At 46.0% G+C, this 17,666-nt stretch overlaps 4 non-coding genes across 4 annotated transcripts; 2 read left to right on the top strand and 2 right to left on the bottom strand.

Moving 5' to 3' along the window:
* Positions 1-6,059: 6,059 nt before the first annotated feature.
* Positions 6,060-6,142, bottom strand: TRNAL-UAA (transfer RNA leucine (anticodon UAA)). Its single transcript has one exon. It is a non-coding gene; the product is annotated as a tRNA-Leu (tRNA).
* A 4,261-nt stretch (positions 6,143-10,403) lies between these two features.
* TRNAT-AGU (transfer RNA threonine (anticodon AGU)) lies at positions 10,404-10,477 on the top strand. Its single transcript has one exon. It is a non-coding gene; the product is annotated as a tRNA-Thr (tRNA).
* A 1,337-nt stretch (positions 10,478-11,814) lies between these two features.
* Positions 11,815-11,887, bottom strand: TRNAV-CAC (transfer RNA valine (anticodon CAC)). The gene has a single exon. It is a non-coding gene; the product is annotated as a tRNA-Val (tRNA).
* A 4,572-nt stretch (positions 11,888-16,459) lies between these two features.
* Positions 16,460-16,531, top strand: TRNAM-CAU (transfer RNA methionine (anticodon CAU)). Its single transcript has one exon. It is a non-coding gene; the product is annotated as a tRNA-Met (tRNA).
* Positions 16,532-17,666: the final 1,135 nt, after the last annotated feature.

Here is a 17,666-nt window from a genome sequence, read left to right as displayed (position 1 = left end):
ACAATAAACCAGAATGTTAATTATTCTAAGTTTCTGTCGTTTTGACTTTCCTCATCACTAATACCAAATATGGACTATAGGTCAGCTGATTCCTAGCCTGCGTAAGGGACCCTGAGTGTCAACCCTATGCTGTCAGGGCAAGTTTTATTTTACGTATTCCATCTTTTCTCCATCGTGCTGGGTATATCTTCAGTGTAAAGAGCCAAAGGGTTGAAATCTTGCCATTTGCAATGACGTGGTTGGAACTAGAGGGTATTGTGCTGACGGAAATAAGTCAATCAGAGAAAGACAAATACCACATGATTTCACTCATGTGGAATTTAAGAAACAAAACAGAGGATCATAGGGGAAGGGAGGGGAAAATAAAATAAGACAAAATCAGGGAGACAAACCACAAGAGACTCTTAATCATAGGAAACAAACTGACAGTTGCTGGAGGGGAGAGGGGTGGGGGGACGGGGTAACTGGGTGATGTAATGGGCACTGGGTGTTATATGAGACTGATGAATCACTGACCTCTACCTCTGAAACTAATAAAGATCCAAAGGATTGGCTTTTTTCACTATTTCTGAATTTGCTTTTCTCCTCTTTTTAATTATACAAGTATTATAGAGGGTTGTTGTCAAAACACATAAAAATATGGCTAAGGAAAAATATATATACCCCACATTCCAAAGTAAACACTGTTAAGCACATTTTACTGTATATATATTTCTGGACATTTATATACATATGCTATGTGTATACATTTTTTAAAAGGATTATCATCCTGGGAAAACTTTGTACCCCATTTTAAAAAAATTCTTTGTTTTAAACATTTTTACTAAAAGATGACTAATTATTACAGTCTGAAGAGTAAAGGCCAATAAATATTTGTTGGGTGAATACATAATTTCTCTTGATCACCAGCTCCTTCCAAACCCCTAATTCAAGTATCTCTGGACACGGTATTGCTTCAGGCAAAAAGTATTTTGTTCCTCATTTGAGCAAAAAATAGTAATAATAATAAGGATGTCATTTTCTCCTTCTCCCTCTAGTTCCAATAAACCTGCACTTTGTTCTCATTCCCTCCTTTAGAGGGGCAGTGGGAAAGAAAGTTTCAGATTCAGCTCCTTTCTGGTTGGATAAACTCATTTGAAAATAAACCACACTTGTTCAGTGTGCAAAGTTGGAGATGCTATTTGTAAGCCAAGTACTGATAAAATAGAGCTCTCCAAAATCTATTAAATGAAAAACAGGGCTGCAGAACGACGGGTAAATATTTTATCTTTTATGTAAAAAGATAGGTAAATGAAGGCTATGTTCATATTTGCAAGTATCATTAAAAAAAGTCAGGATGCTGGGACGCCTGGGTGCCTCAGTCAGTTAAGCGCCTGCCTTCAGCTCAGGTCGTGATCCCAGAGTCCTGGGATGGAGTCCCGCATCGGGCTCCTTGCTCAGCAGGAGCCTGCTTCTCCCTCTGCCTGCCACTCCCCTTGCTTGTGCTCTCCTCATTCTCTCTGACAAATAAATTAAAAAACAAAAAAAAAAGTCAGGACGCTCATTAGAAGCTAAGGTGAAGGTGCTGGTGAGAACCGGAGCGACTGGGGGAAGGAGGGCCACAGACTTTTCAGTTTGCCTTCTAATACTTTCTCATTTTTGAGCTGTGTGAATATACTACTCATGCAAAAAATATATTGCATTGTTTCTTTCATTCTTACTGTGCTAAGAGTGTTGAAAAGTGTTCTTATTTTTTAATCATGTTTTCTCTTACACATGTGATCGTTAATTTTATGTGTCACCTTGGCCATGGGGTTCCCAGATGTTTGGTCAAACATGATTCTGGATGTTTCTGTGGGGGTGATTTGGGGTGAGTTTAACATGTAAATCAGTAGGCGGAGGAAACCACCTTGCCCTGTCCAGTGTGGGTAGGCTTCATCCAATCAGTTGAAGGCTGGCCCTCCCCTGAGGAAGAGGGAACTCCCCCCATGTGACCGCCTTGAGCTGGGACATCAGTTTATTCCTGCCTTCAGACTCAGCCTGAAACAATGGTGCTTCCTGAGTCTCAAGCCTGCTGGTCTTTGGGCTAGAAGTACACCGTTGGCTCTCCTGGGTCTCCCAGCTGCTGACTGCAGATCTGAAGACTTACCAGCCTCCATAATCACAGGAGCCAACATGTATATTCCATCCTGTTTGTTCTGTTTCTCTGGGGAAGGCTGACTGATAGAACCAGTAAAGACACGACTGTCCAGAGTGAGGTGGTAGGAGTGTGGCGGGCTTTACATTTTCTGTACAAAGACAAAACCAATCCAGATCGCCTCATTTTTTCTCCTCGAATCAATTTCCTGTTGAAAATAAAAGCTACCGGGGCGCCTGGGTGGCTCAGTCGGCTAAGCGTCTGCCTTCGGCTCAGGTCGTGATCCCAGGGTCCTGGGATCGAGCCCCACATCGGGCTCCCCGCTCGGCGGGAAGCCTGCTTCTCCCTCTCCCTCTGCCTGCCACTCTGCCTACTTGTGCTGTCTCTCTATCTCTCTGTCAAATAAAGAAATAAAATCTTAAAAAAAAAAGAAAAGAAAAGCTACCTGTCAGTCTCTTCCTCTATCCAGAGAGCCTGGGTGGGAGGGGAGAAGCTTGGTTTTATTTTCCCTCAGTGTTGTGTTCCCAATATCAAGATGCATGTTGCAAAAACAAAAAAAAGTTTAAGGGATGAATTGGTAGCTATTGTTAATTATGTATTAGATGAAAGATTAATATCTGTAAAGGATTTTACAGGGCTTCTACACCATGGGGAGGCATCTCGGGGGCCCCCGGAGAGTTCTGCCTACCTCAAGAAACAACAACAGAGGTTGGAGTTGCGTGGGAATTGCCAGCAGCCCTGACAGTTGGAGGAATTTAATAAAATCAAGCACCTGAGACAACAGGGTCAGATCTTTCTGGTGGCAGAGATAGGTGTGGGATGGTAGTTTTAGATCAGTTGACTCTGGTGAGGAAATGTGACATAAGATAACCTCTATAGGGATGGAAGCTGGACCTGGTGCCATTTGGCATGACAGTCTGAACAACATTACTCACTGACCACTAAGAGACTGCTGTGTTTTCTCTTCAGCAAGTTTCAATCTGGTAAAATCTTTGCCACCTGGAGTCTCATTCCAGAAAAAAATAAACCCTCCACTTCCACTCATCCTTTCTCTCTCTCCTTAATCCACAGGAAAGAAAAAAGATGGCAAAACCCACCTTTGGTAGGGATGAGTCTTGCCTCTCCGTGGAAACTGAGTCTCTCTCAAACCAACTTACTTCTGACTGTGAAGACACAGATGAACTTCTTGGGAGGAACTCCCTTCCTTCTGCCCAGGAAGGCCAGGAGCAAACATGAGTCTTAAGGCTCTGACTTGAAATTCAAGGCAGCTCATGAAAATGATCCACTGAGCTGCCCCCAGGATCAGAGAACTTTCAAATGTGTAATCCCAGTGTTTGATCTCAAAACATAGATGCAATTTAACTATCAGGACAAATTTTATCTAATTTTTAATCTGATTTTGGGGTTTCTGTTAAGGCCTGCTATAAAAGAAATGTGGGAGTTTCTTCTAAGGGGCAAGGGGACTAACCTATATGGTGACAAAGAGACTTCTTAATTCACCAGGCACGTAATCCTTACAACTGCCTTTCATGAGGTAAGGATTATTACCTCCATTTAACAAAGAAAGATATCAAGGCTCAGAGAGTCAGTGGGAAAGCCAGAATTAGAACATTTGTTGTCGAGTTCCAAAGCTCATGGTCTTTCAAATCATCCCGTCCTATACATTTTAGAACAGAATTTAGTAGTCTGGCTTTTCAGTCAATGGGGAGAATATGGATATTCAATAATATGGTGTTGGCATGCAGAAGAATGAAACTGGACCACTTTCTAACACCATACATAAAAATAAACTCAAAAAGGATGAAAGACCTAAATGTGAGACAGGAATCCATCAAAATCCTAGAGGAGAACACAGGCAGCAACCTCTCTGACCTCGGCTGCAACAACTTCTTGCTAGACACTTCTCCAAAGGCAAGGGAAACAAAGGCAAAAATGAGCTATTGGACCTTCATCAAGATAAAAAGCTTCTGCACAGCAAAGGAAACAGTCGACAAAACTAAAAGGTAACCTTTGGAATAGGAGAAGATATTTGCAAATGACATATCAGATAAAGGGCTAGTATCGAAAATCTATAAAAAACTTATCAAACTCAACATCCAAAAACCAAAAAGTCCAGTTAAGAAATGGGCAGAGACATGAACAGACATTTCTGCAAAGAAGACATCCAAATGGCCAACAGACACATGAAAAAGTGTTCAATATCACTAGCCATCAGGGAAATCCAAATCAAAACCTCAATGAGATACCAGCTCACACCAGTCAGAATGGCTAAAATTAACTCAGGAAACAGATGTTGGCGAGGATTTGGGAGAAAGGGGAACCCTCTTACACTGTTGGTGGGAATGCAAGCTGGTGCAGCCACTCTGGAAACAGTATGGAGGTTCCTCAAAAAGCTAAAAATAGAAGTACCCTACCACCCATCAATTGCACTACTAGGTATTTATCCAAAGGAGACAAATGTAGTGATCCAAAGGGGCACATGCACCCCAGTGTTTATAGCAGCAATGTCCACAATAGCCAAAGTATGGAAAGAGCCCAGATGTCCATCGACTGATGAATGGATAAAGAAGATGTGGTATATATATACAATGGAATATTACTCAGCCATCAAAAAGAATGAACTCTTGCCATTTGCAATGACATGGATGGAACTAGAGGGTATAATGCTAAGCAAAATCAGTCAGAAAGGCAAATACCATATGATTTCACTCATATGTGGAATTTAAGAAACAAAGTAGATGAACATAAGGGAAGGGAGGGAAAAATAAAATAAGACAAAATCAGAGAGGGAGACAAACCATAAGAGACACTGAACTCTAGGAAACAAACTGAGGGTTGCTGGAGGTAACTGGGTGATGGGCATTAAGAAGGACACGTGATGTAACGAGGACTGGGTGTTCTATGCAACTGATGAGTCACTGACCTCTACCTCTGAAACTAATAATACTGTGTATGTTAATTAAATTGAATTTAAATGAAAAAATATGGTGTTGGCATTACTGGCAGTTCTCTGGAAATAAGGTAGAGTTAGATCTATATTTCACATATTAAAACAGGAAAAATTGGATAAATCAAAGATCGAAATACAAAAAAGAAATCATGAACATTCTAGAAGAAAGCATGGCAGTCCTCTGTCACTCTTCTTGATCTCCTAGTGGGGAAAGGCACACCTAAGTCAGACGTTGAACCAGAAGACTCATCACTTTGGCCACCGACCCAAATCACTGCAAAATTCTAAGGCAAATAACAAACTGGATTATCGGTGACATATCAGAATAGGGCTTAATTGATTCATATTTAAAGAGCGCCTATAAATCATAAGAAAAGACCTAACAACCAATAGAAAAACGAGTACACAGGAAAGGAAGTACAGATGGCTCATCAATTTAAAAAATGCTCAACAACACTAACCCGAGAAAGGCAAAATCAAACTCCACTGAGGGGCCATTTTTAGATTTCAAAGCACTCATGTTCTGCTGGTGAGGGTTCACTTCTGCTTTCCGGGCGAGCTGGAGGGGCAGCCCCAGCCGAGCTCTGACAACCACCTTTAGAAACAATAAGAATCCCCTGGCAGGTGGTTCTGGCTTCGCAGGGGCCACAGAGAACGAGGGCTTCCTTCCTGTGGCTTCAAGGGCGAAGCCTCCAAGTTTCCATCCCCCTTGCAACTGAAGGGCCTGGAGTTAAAGTCTCATTAGGGAGACTGTGGACGTGGTGAGTTTTCCTTATGCTGGCAATTTGATGGGGTCGGGGCAGAAAATAGCTCTCGCAGGTACTCCTGCCTAGTCCTCCTACTGCTCGAGGGCAGAGCAGGGAAACATTTTCTCACGATCCTTTCCAGTGTTTTCGCGGAGGGATGGAAAAGCAGAGCCGGGATCCGACCCCTGCGCACGTTGCCAAGGGCCAGCGGGCTCCCGGGAAGGGCCGCAGAGACGAAAACCTGCTCTACCGGGAGTGGGGTTCGAACCCACGCGGGCGCACGCCCATTGGATCTTAAGTCCAACGCCTTAACCACTCGGCCATCCCGGTGGCTGGGCTCTTGTCCTCGGCAATTAGATTTTTATTCGATCCAATGTATTGGCGCTGCGCGTGAAGGAAATACCGAATTATTTCTGTTTCTGGGGAACTGCACGAGGAGGGCTGTGATAGAGAAAACACAGCACGCTTCTTGTGCTCTCGGAAAGCGCCCACTTTCCCCCGAGCTCCCCTCGCTAGATCAGCGCCTGTGTTTCAGAGAAATCGCTCTTTTTCTTTGATACGAAAAGGAAAACGCGTGCGCAGGGACAGAGAGTAAGAGAAAGGCGGGCCTGGGCGCACCTGCTTCCTCTGCCCGCGGCCGACGCCGCCCCGATTCTGCCGGAAGACAGCAGGGTTTTCCTGCTCTCGTCCACCCCCCTGCAGAGCCCCCGGGCCGGAGGCTGCTGCAGGGCTGCGCCCCAGGGACGGGGGGTGAAAACGAGCAAGCCCTGGGGGGGAGGGGTGGAAATCCCTAGGGGACACAGTGGGAATTCGTGGCTTTGATTTTAATGACAGGACGCTTTCCCCGACACCCGGTATCCACAAAGGAGCGCACCGAGCTCAGCGTGGGCTGCAAAGACGGTAGGACCCCCCCGAACTCCGATATAGGGTGGACCGCAAGAATCCAGCCAGCACACTCCGCTAACACGTCAACCGCGTGTGACTGCACTCAGTCAAGGGCGCTAAGAGTGGTCGTGGGGAATTTAAGAATCCGTGAAAGAAGCTCCCAGATGGGACATCCGGGGTCTCTGGAGGACACGGAGCTGAAATGAAATCCTGTAGCACAGGCTGGAATATAATTAATTAATTTACATAACAATACCGAGCGCCTCGTGTGTGACAGGGGCGCAGGGCGCCTCAGGCAGCCGAGGGAAGGCACCGCAGGATGAGGGGGTTATGTCAGGGGTACAAGACAAGCAGAGGGTCCGAAGATGACTCTTCCCAGAATCTCAGTTGATGAAGAAGCCCAACCCTCATTTTGAATGTTCAGACCGACTGGGTCCCCATCCAGATCTTTCTCTTTGCCTGATAAATTCAGGTACAAGGAATGGCCCCCATAGGTGCGGTGATTGTCCCGCTCTGGGTTCTGTCTCTGGCCAGATCAAGGTTCAACTCCTAGAAAGGAGACGTTGCCTAAGAGAGTCCTGCACCGCCCAAGCCCTGAAGGAAACCCAGATCTCTCAGCGCTGGGGTGAGAACTGGGCTGGGGATGGGGTTGCGCATGACTGCAGGGTTCCAGAAGAAACAAATCAGAGATAGAGTCCATCAGGTATAGACAGATACAAAGGTTTCCAAAATATTCCATTACTGTTGTTCTTCACATGGGCTACACAGTAGAACCAGCTATTAAGTTTAGTTCTTAAGTGTGACAGTAAAGAATAAAGCTACCAGAAGTATATGAAGGAGAATATCCTCATGTGCCAGTGAGCAGAGAACTTTTAAAACCTTCAAAAGCACAAACAACAAAGAAATACAAGTCTAGTATTTGCTTCCATTAAAATGAAGAATATGTAAAATAAAGGCCATAATAGAAACATCAATAGATAAATGTGATCATGGGAGAGTATATTTAAATTGTCCCCAGATAGCAGGGGTGAGATGGATAATTAGATGATGTAATAGCAAGAAGCCATGAAAAGCAGCAAGATCAAAAGGAAATGGACAAAGGATAGGACAAGCAATTTAGGAGAGACATATATGAAAGCTAACAAATATTATGCAAAAATTTCCCAATTCATTAATCACCACAGAAATAAAAAATAAAAAGAGACAGAACTCTAACGCCATTCGATTGGCAAAAGTAAAAAGCGGAGTAAAACCCATTATCGTAGGACTAGGAATTAAAGAACCCTCGAATCCTGCTGGTAGGATCTGAAATCGAGGACGTCCTCCTGGAGAACTTCTGACTCTGGGGGGGGCTGTCCCCATTCTAGCTCGGAGCTACTCTGCTCCTGCTTCTGAATCTTCCCCGACTCTTCCCACCCCTCAAATCCTACCCGAGACACAGGACACACGGAAGGAAGTTAGTGTCAGCAATGGGTGCGTCTTGTGAAACTGGAAGAAACTTTGCTTTTCATTATTAGGCAGTGTAAATGCATACTTTAGAATAGCATGCACGTTCATCTGTAGCGACAGAGAATGTGACCATGGAGCAACAGGGATGGAACTTCAAGTTCTAACACTGTGGCAAAAGGAGCTCTGCCAACAGATGGCGCCTTCTGTTTCCACCTGAGAAGCATTCGCGGAGGGAGGCATTGCCCTCCCCCGTGCACAACGAGGATGCTAGACACAAATATGGGACCAGTGGATATGTTCTGACCCTTGCTGTCAGCGCAGGACCTTGGTCCCTGACCGGAGCGTAACAGAAGCGATGAGCCTTACACAGGTCTTAGCTTGTTGCCTAGAGGCAGTTTCTAGGCCTCCGCACCCCCGGGGGCCATCGGGGGGCGGGGAATCTGAGCCAAGCAGTGTCGCTGAACTGGGGGCAAAGATAGCATTTCGGGGAGGCCAGTGCACTTGGCTTATTTGGAGCAGAGTAGCAGAGAGGGGAAAGCTGCAGAGAGAGACAGGGAGAGAGGGAGGCCCAGTGGTGGCCGAAGGCCTTTCTTGCACCTTCAGTGGAGTTCTGGTTCATGATCAAGTGGGGTTAAAACTCCAGGGACTGCAGAAAGAGCCCCTGGGAAAAAGCAAGCTGCTTACGAAGTGCTGGAAAGAGCTCCCAGCAGCTGCCCTGAAGAGACACACTTCCTGCACCGTTTGCGAATGCGGACCGCAAACCTCCCGGCGGCCAGTGTAGCCAGAGACTTCTGGTCAATGGCGCCGGCTTGCTCAGCCTTTCCTGCTGTTCACCGTCAGACGGGAGATGGGAGATTTAAGCTAAGGGAAGAACTTCAATACAAATGAGCGAGAGCTTACAGGGTTCGAAAGAAGAAGCTGTTTCTTTTTCCCAGCGGCTCCAGGTGAAAGCCGATGCTAAGATCAAGAAATGCCCTTCAGGCACACATTGTGAAATCTTCTGTTGGCAGTGCCAAGTGAGTCCAGGTGATCTCTCCGCAGAAAACCCAGGCCTGCCCTGCGTATCCCAGCCGCGAACCCACAAATCGGAAGGGTGGGCCCACCAGCACCTTTATAGGAAGCCAAGGTAAACAAGGGCTTATATTCATCAGGTTTGCGAATGCAGTTTTTATTTAAGACAGGTTGGAAAACTTTTTCTTCAGCGGGCCAGACAGGAAATATTTTAGGCTTTGTGGCCACACAGGGTCTGTTGAAACGACTCACATCTCCTGTTGAAGCAGGGAAGTGGCCACAGATAATAGGAGAAAAGTGTGGCTATGTTCCAATAAAACTATAAAAACAGGGAGCTGGCCAGATATGGCCTGTGGGTCAGAGTTTGCGGGCTCCAGATCTAAGGGAAGACGTTCCAACAGCATTCGTGACATCGCAGGGGTGTCAAGAGCACAGTGGTGACACTGACAACTGGAACGCAAAGGGAAAGGGGACAGCACGAAATGAAAAGAGGACCCTGAGCCTCCCAGACCGCGATGGGAGGGAGACTTAGTAAGAGAAATGTCGCATGAACAGGATGGATGATTGGGAGGGTGACGCCAAGAGCCCGGGAGGACAGTTCCCAGACAGTACGACTGAGTCCCAATCAAGTGGCAGCATGTGCCCACTGGCTTCTGGAATTGCTGTGGATCAGTGTGTCCCTGGCTGTGTTCTCTCTGCCTGGGAGGGTGTACAGAGCTTAGCCGCTGCTTCCTATGCCTGTCTGTGGGAAGACACGCGGCTTGTACCTTCAGGCCGTAGCTGTTCCAGTCACGAAGAATCCTGCTTGAGCATTCGCACCGAGGAATTTCGTCTGAGCCTTCCCCCGATCTAGATGATGCCATCCTGGATTTCACGTTGATGTTACAAAGGAGTCCGACTGGGAGGGAGGGAGTATATTTTGGCATGTGGGAGAGACAGCATCATTGGAGGTCAAAAGTTAGGGGGACATAGGGATAAAATCAGGGCCTCGTTTCTACTATCACTCACCCACAGAGTTGGAAGGGCCGGCTCACTGCTGGTCCTAAGGGATGTGATGGGTCTCAGCACCAAGCAAGATGGGCTTCTCAACCCGGTTCTCGTTCCACAGAGGGAGCATTCTTCTCTGGTTCTGACTGGGGTCCAGGTTCACCTTCTTGCTAGATCCTAAAGAAATTGCTGAAATAAGAACACAAATTAAGGTGTGAAATTTTTAAAACAATATGTGACAAGAGGAGATAAACCATGGGGCTCCGTGGCTTAGTTGGTTAAAGCGCCTGTCTAGTAAACAGGAGATCCTGGGTTCGAATCCCAGCGGGGCCTCTCCCTTTGTGGTTTTATGAAAACTTGGGTTCATAGCTGATTGAAACCTCAACACCAGTCTTACCCCTCTGAGGCACTTTGTAGAAGAGCTAGAGAATTATTCACCATGAATTAGCAAGGTCGATGCTATGAACTAGACTTGAGCTATAGTTTCCTAGTTTTAAACTTTTGTAGCTACTCTCCACATTTCCTAAGAAACGTGCAGTCTCCCTTCACATTTTGCTTTGAATATAATTCAAAAAGACAAGAAAAAAGATAAAATGTGCATATTGTATAAATTGAGTGCTGTAATATGATCCCTCCTTCTCCCATGATTCTGCATTCTAGGACATCACTGAATATTTTGAAAAGTTGAGCAAAATGATGGAATCTTGAAAGAGTAAGAATGATTAGTGATGAAACATATGGAAACAAAACACAAGGGAAAACAAGAAAGCTAAACAAGGGACGGGACCTGAAGGACTCAGATGAAAATAAAAGGCTGGAAAAAATGCGTCAAACACTGCAATAAAGTTTTAATGCGCTAGTGGATCTTTTTCTTTTGATATTCTAGGGCGGGCCGGAAAGTATTACTATATTCGACAAACGCATCCCCTCACCCTCAGTAATGTGCGCATTCCTGTCAAGCACAGGGTGGGCTCGTTCTCAGCTTCTTGCTCCTCCCTGTAAGGAACGCTGAACTCGGATGATTGCTCCTTTTGTGAGTTTCTGGGAGAACTTGTCTATCACTTATGGTCCCAGTGCAAAATGAGAACGCAGGGCCTTTTGTTTAAAAGTTACTGAGATTTTCCAACCGGCCATCGCAGAACATTTACATCAAGGGTCTGGCCTAGTGCGCATGCAGAGGCTGCGAGGGCGAAGCCAGCCCTCTCTGGGAGCGCATTTTTTTTTCCCCGCAAAGACTGGATTTTAAAGGACACCTAAAAGTGGAATGGAATCCCAAGTGATGGTCCATGACATCAGGTAGTTTTAGGAGAGAGCTCGAAGGTACTGACGCGGGAATGTTACACCATACAAACAAAACCTGTGAAAACAAACGTGCTGGAAGAATCTTCTCTCCAGCTGAAAGTTTTTCTGGCTCCTGTTCTTTTCTCAGGCGACTCCTCCTTCCAGGTCCCGGTAAATGTCACCTGGCCTTGGCGACAGGGCGCACAGACACCTTGTCCCGGCGCGTCCCCCTGACTCTGTAACTTGGGCTGTGTTCCACGCAGCAAGGCTGCGCGCTGGATGCCCTTGGTAGGTTTGAATGCGAGGCTGGGTCAGAAGGGGTGAGAGGTGTCCACGGAACGCGCGATAGGACTGTGAGAGAGAAAAGCTCACCCGCCGCGGGGCACGCGTGTTTCCGCCCGGTCTCGAACCGGGGACCTTTCGCGTGTGAGGCGAACGTGATAACCGCTACACCACGGAAACCCCTGCGCGCGCCTGAGCGCTCTCGTAGCGCTCTCCTCGGCTTCCTGCATGCGCCCGCGCTGGTTCCTAAAACCCTGGGGTCTTCTCCCCCCTCGGGTCTGTTTCGGAGTCATTGTCTGCAGCCGCATTTTCAAGCCGATCCAAACCAGCACCACGCCGAGGCCAGGAGCTATCCGACTCCCAGATATTCTTAAGTATTCAAGTTCTGGGAGCCTTCTGCTAAAACCATGACCAGCCCCAGAATAATCTCAAACATCCTGGCGCTGACCAAGCTTGCATCTTCCTCCTGCATCCCTCGGAATTCCTTCCCACCGGCTCACCCAGCGTGGAAATGATTGCCAAACTCTGCTGGGTTTACCTTCAGACTCTGTGAAATGCCCCCCCACCCCATTCTTTATGGGTCCCTAGTTCAGGCCCTTGATAGCTGTTCTTCCCCTTCTCCGCACAGCCCCCAGGCATGGCTCTCAGTCTATTCCCTGCCTACCTTGAAATTCGAAACTTCACTTCCTTTCATTAAATTCGGTAAACAGAAACCATTTTCTATCCTAATATAGGTACTTATTATTTTTTAATAGAGTTTTTTTTTTTTTTTAAAGAGCTGTTTCAGGTTCACAGAGTAGAAGGCACAGACATTTGCTGAGTTCTTACCATGAAAGGAAGTTGGATTTTGTTGAATGCTTTTTCTACATCTTTTGATCTGATCATGTACTTTTCTCTCTTAGCCTGTTGGTGTGATGGATTCCATTAAGTGATTTTGAATGTTGAACCAGCCTTGCACACCTGGAATAAATCCCACTTGGTCGTGGGATATTCTTTTTCTACGTCATTGGATTAAATTTGCTACTATTTTGCTGTGGATTTTAGTATCTGTGTTCATAAGAGATACTGGTCTGGAGGCGTCTGTTCCTGTAATGTCTTTGTTTGATAGTGGTATTAGGGTAACCTGGCCTCATAGAGCACGCTTTGAAGTATTCCCTCTGCTTCTGTATTTTGAAAGAGATCATAGAGAATTGGTATAATTTCTTCCTTAAATGTTTGGCAAAATTCACCATGAACTTATCTGGGCCTGAAATTTCTGTTTTAGAATGTTATTAATTATTGATTCAATTTTTAAAATACGTGTAGGCTTGTTCAGATTATTTCTTTCTTCTTGTGTGAGTTTTGGCAAATTTTGTCTTCACAATTTCAATTGGTCCGTTTCACCTAGGTTATCCACACTGTGGGCATAAAGGTTGTTCATAATAGTCCTTTCTTATCCTTTAGTATGCATGGGATCTGTAGTGATGTCCCCTCTTTCAATTCTGATATCATTAATTTGTGTCCTCTCTCTTTCTTAGTTAGCTTGGTGAGAGGCTGATTGATTTTATTGATCTTTTCAAAGAACCAGCTTTGGTTTCAATGATTTCCCGTTTCTAATTTCTGCTCTAATTTTTCTTTCTTTCTTTTTTTTTCTGCTTACTTTGGATAATTAGGACTTCTTTTTCTCCTTTCCTAGAATGGAAGCTTAGATGATTCATTTCAGATCTTTCTTCATTTCAAATATATGCATTCAATGCTATACATTTCCCTATAAGCATTTCTTTCACTGTATCAAAGAAATTTTGATAAGTTGTATTTTCATTATCATTTAATTAAAAATATTTTTAAATTTCTCCTGAGAATTTTTCTTTGACTCATGTGTTATTTAGAAGTGTGCAGTTTAGTCTCCAGGTATTTGGGGATTTTCCTGCTCTCTGTTATTGATTGCTACTTTGATTTCATTGTGGTCTGAGAGCAGATATGTATGATCTCAATTCTTTTAAATGTGTTAAGGTGTGTCTTATGGCCCAGAATGTGGTCTATCTTGGTGAATGTTCCATTTGAGTTTAAGAATGTGTGTTCTGCTGTTGTTGGATAAGCTGTCTGGAGATGCTGATTTCGTCAAGGGAGAATCGAACCCCTTATCATTCGATAATGCTCCTTTCTATCCCTGATAATTTTCCTTGGTCTGAAGTTGGCTCTGTCTGAAATTAATATCATTACTCCTTCTTTCTCTTTACTAATGTTAGCATGGTATACCTTTCTCCATTCATTGACCTTTAGTCTATAAATGTCCTTATATTTAAAGTGGGTTTCTTGTAGACAAAATATACTTTAGTCTTGTTTCTTGGTCTACTCTGACAATCTCCGTCTTTTAATTGGTGCATTTAGACCATTGACATTTAAACTGATTCCTGATAGAGTTGGATTAATATTTCCCATAATATTTCCCAAATTTTCTATTTGATGCCTTCGTTTTTCATTCCTATATTTGTCTTCTACTCTTTTTCTGTCTTTTGTGGTTTTAGCTGAACATTTTATATTATTTCATTTTCTCTCACTGACAGACTGAGCCCACAGCACACAGCGCTTCCGGTCTGTCCCCTCACACCTTGAATGACTCCAGAAAGAACTGCGCATCACAGACCTTATTTAAGAAGTCTCTAGGGAAAGCCAGATCCAACAGGGGAGGAAACGATAAGGGCAGTAGAGGGACCTCAGCAAGCCGTGAACACAGCATCACTCCTAGCCAGGTAAACGTAAAACCCCACACTGCAGGCCTGTTGACCTCAGTTACTTTCACCAGCACTCGTGTTTGGCTTTCAAAAAAATGACAAGTCATGCTGAAAGGCAAAAACACAATTTTTAGAGACAGAGAAAGCCTGAGAATTAGATTCTTAGCAGAAATTTTTGGAGTCATCAGACCAGGAATTTGAAACAACTATGATTAAGGTACCAAGGGCTTTCAGGGGAGAGAACGTTTTTCTTTCCCCTCTGAGGGTCCCTGGCTGGGTCTGGAAATTAGACTGACAGAGACTGACGCACAGGAGGAATGCACACACATTTATGTGAGTTTTACAGGGCGGGGGGCTCCCTAAGGAAGGAAGACTCCGAGACAGGGCTACAGCCGAGGGCTTTTATGCCGGGTTTGATGAAGAAGGCCAGAGGCCTTGCCTGGAGAGGAGCCAGGATAAGAAGGATGGCGGACTTCTTCTCAGAAACCATGCAAGCACGAAGAGTGGAGTCAAATATTTAAAGCATTGAGAGAAACTACTACCAGTGTGGAATTCTGCTACAGTGAGACTATCCTTCAATGTGCCGAAGGAGACTTTGTCAGACGAACAAGAGTAGAAGGAATACATTGTCATAGATAGGCCTTGCAAGAAAAGTACTTCACAGGGAAGGCAGACGAAGTCTGCAGAAGCTACGGAAGAACACCCCAGAAGGAATACAGGAAGGAGATTGTGTCCAGGGACCTGGTGGGCAGTCTCCTGGGTCTCCCGAGGCCTCCAGGTCACAGGGACCCTGTGGGCCTCAGGGAGCAGGGGCTGGGTAACAACATGAGCTGCTGAGTCTCATCCCTAGACGGTAAGTGCCAGGCCCCCAAATCTGGTGGTCCCGGGTCACCTCTGGGGGGGACCTGGATCTGTGTTGCTGGGGATCCATCTTGTGCACTCGAATTCCTCAGCTTTCTCCTGTTTTGCAGTGTCTTCCTAACCTCCACATATCTGCCTCAGGCTGCCTGCGTGTTTCTTCAAGAAGGAAAAAACTCAGAAAGAATGGCTGGAGCCAGGGGTGGCAGGATGAGGCCAACCCCAAATCTGCCACTTTGGCATGAGGATTATTTTGAGCTGAAGGCACCGGAGAAGCAGCAAGAAAAGCTCTCTGCCCTCCCCCCATGGGCCTCAAAGCAGGACAGAAGTTTACAAAGGGGCCCATCCTCCCCTCTCCACCGGGCAAGACGGAAGTTAATCCCCAGGACAGCTCTAGACCCTTCTGATGGAGAAGGCACAACCTTAAATCTGCGTAACACACCTCCTCCTGCGTCCTGGGCTTGTCCGGGTCAACTCCCCGTGACTGGCCTCCCGCACACGCTTCTCTCTTTGTCCTTAGCGGACGCTGGTGCCTACAGAGTTCCCAGCCAAGGGCTTCCAAGAGTAGAGAGAATGATTTGCCCTCCCCTTCCAGAGTAACGGACACCCTATGTGCCCTGGGGCTGGGTCCACAGGTCCTCCGTGAAGGCGGAGAGACCCCTAGAAAGGCAGGTGCAGGAGCTGGTGACCCAGCGGAGGAAGGCTGCGCAGGGGCCGCGGGTGCGGGGGGCTGGAGGGCACGGGGGTCCGGGTGCTGGAGGGCCCCGGGGTGCCGGGGGGCTGGAGGGCACGGGGTGCGGGGGGCTGGAGGGCACGGGGGTCCGGGTGCTGGAGGGCCCCGGGGTGCCGGGGGGCTGGAGGGCATGGGGTGCGGGGGGCTGGAGGGCACGGGGTGCCGCGGTCTGGAGGCCATGTGGTGTCGCCGCGCAGACGCCTCTCCCAGCCGCTCCGGGGGCCGGGAAGCCGGGCTTCTGCGCTCCTCCTAGCCCGCAGAGGGTGCGGGGGCTGGGCCCAGAGCGGCTCCCCGAGGCGCGGCCGGCTTCCTGGAGGAGGCGGTCCTGCGGAGGCCGAGGCTGGAGCCAGGCGCAGAGGAGAAGGAAGTAAGGGAAGTGTGAAACAAGCTGGCTAAGGGCCTGATCCTTCCCATGGTAAATAGTAAGAGCAAGCCCACTTCCCGCGGAGCAGAGTGGCGCAGCGGAAGCGTGCTGGGCCCATAACCCAGAGGTCGATGGATCGAAACCATCCTCTGCTAGGCGTTTTTGACTCCCTGTGTCTGGAGGGAGGTGGCCTCAGAAAGTAAGTGCATGCCCTTTAACTAAAATTCATCTCTGACATTGTATCTGATTTCTAGATATGTGTGGTATTTTCCACCCTTCTCCCCGATTGAGTGTATAGTTCTCTTCTTGCTCATTTCAAAGTGGAGGCAAATCTTATCTAGAAGAGAAGAAGGGAAGGTGACAAACCCGTGTTTGCTTCCAACAGGTTAACCCACCTTCCAGTGAATAGAATCTACCTCGAGGTGGCATAGCACTTTATATTTCCTTGCATATTTTCTTACACTTGAAGGAGAAACATTACTTTTGCCTGAGACTGTTGGTTACTGTAAATCTATATTGTCTTTTTTGCTTGGGTGGGAGTTTTCTGCTTCTTTCACTCTTTTGTCTATTTCTATGCATGATTTCATTACATTCATTTCAAGTTGATGGTAATGGGCTGCAAATTCTTCTCTAAAGCAATTTATGTACACTAACTGGGAAGATGTCTTTTATAGCCTCTCCTTGTCCATATCCATAGAAACTGGATTCTTGGCAATGTCATGAGAAAAACAAGAAGTTAAATGTAAAATGGTAGAAAACATTGGAACACATTAAAATGAAACATTTTGTGCATCAAATTCCATGGACAAACAAGGAAGAAAAATAGTCTTTCTGATATATTTGCAGAAGAAATTGAGAGAAAATTACTAATCGAAATACTTTTAATGTGTGCCTAGAGTGTGGCAGGAAAATATAAACTCTTCTAAACAATGGGAATTCACAGAGCAAGATATCAAAAGCAAAAATATTAATAAGAAGGTGTATGCGGTAGACCTGGTATGTTCCCTCAGTTTAGTGGTGAAGATGTTCCTGTTTGGCAAGACCAACCATCTTCAATTTATTTTGCTTGTTTACCCCCTAAGAGCATTTTAATTAACTTTAAATGTCCAGGTATAGTAGATTGGTTGAATAAACAGTGACATACAGACTCAAAGGAGAAGCCCTGTGCAGCTACAAAAGAAGACATAGACTGATTTCCAGGAGATATTATTAAGTGGGGGGGTGGGGTGGGCAAACCAGTGCAGATGAACATTACCCTATGCTACCATTTTTTAAGAAGGGGAGTTAGGA

Source organism: Leptonychotes weddellii, chromosome 8 (assembly GCF_054177405.1).
Source record: "Leptonychotes weddellii isolate Sample4059 chromosome 8, ASM5417740v2, whole genome shotgun sequence".
NCBI classification, from domain to species: Eukaryota; Metazoa; Chordata; class Mammalia; order Carnivora; family Phocidae; genus Leptonychotes; species Leptonychotes weddellii.
This window is presented reverse-complemented; position numbering and strand designations above follow the sequence as displayed.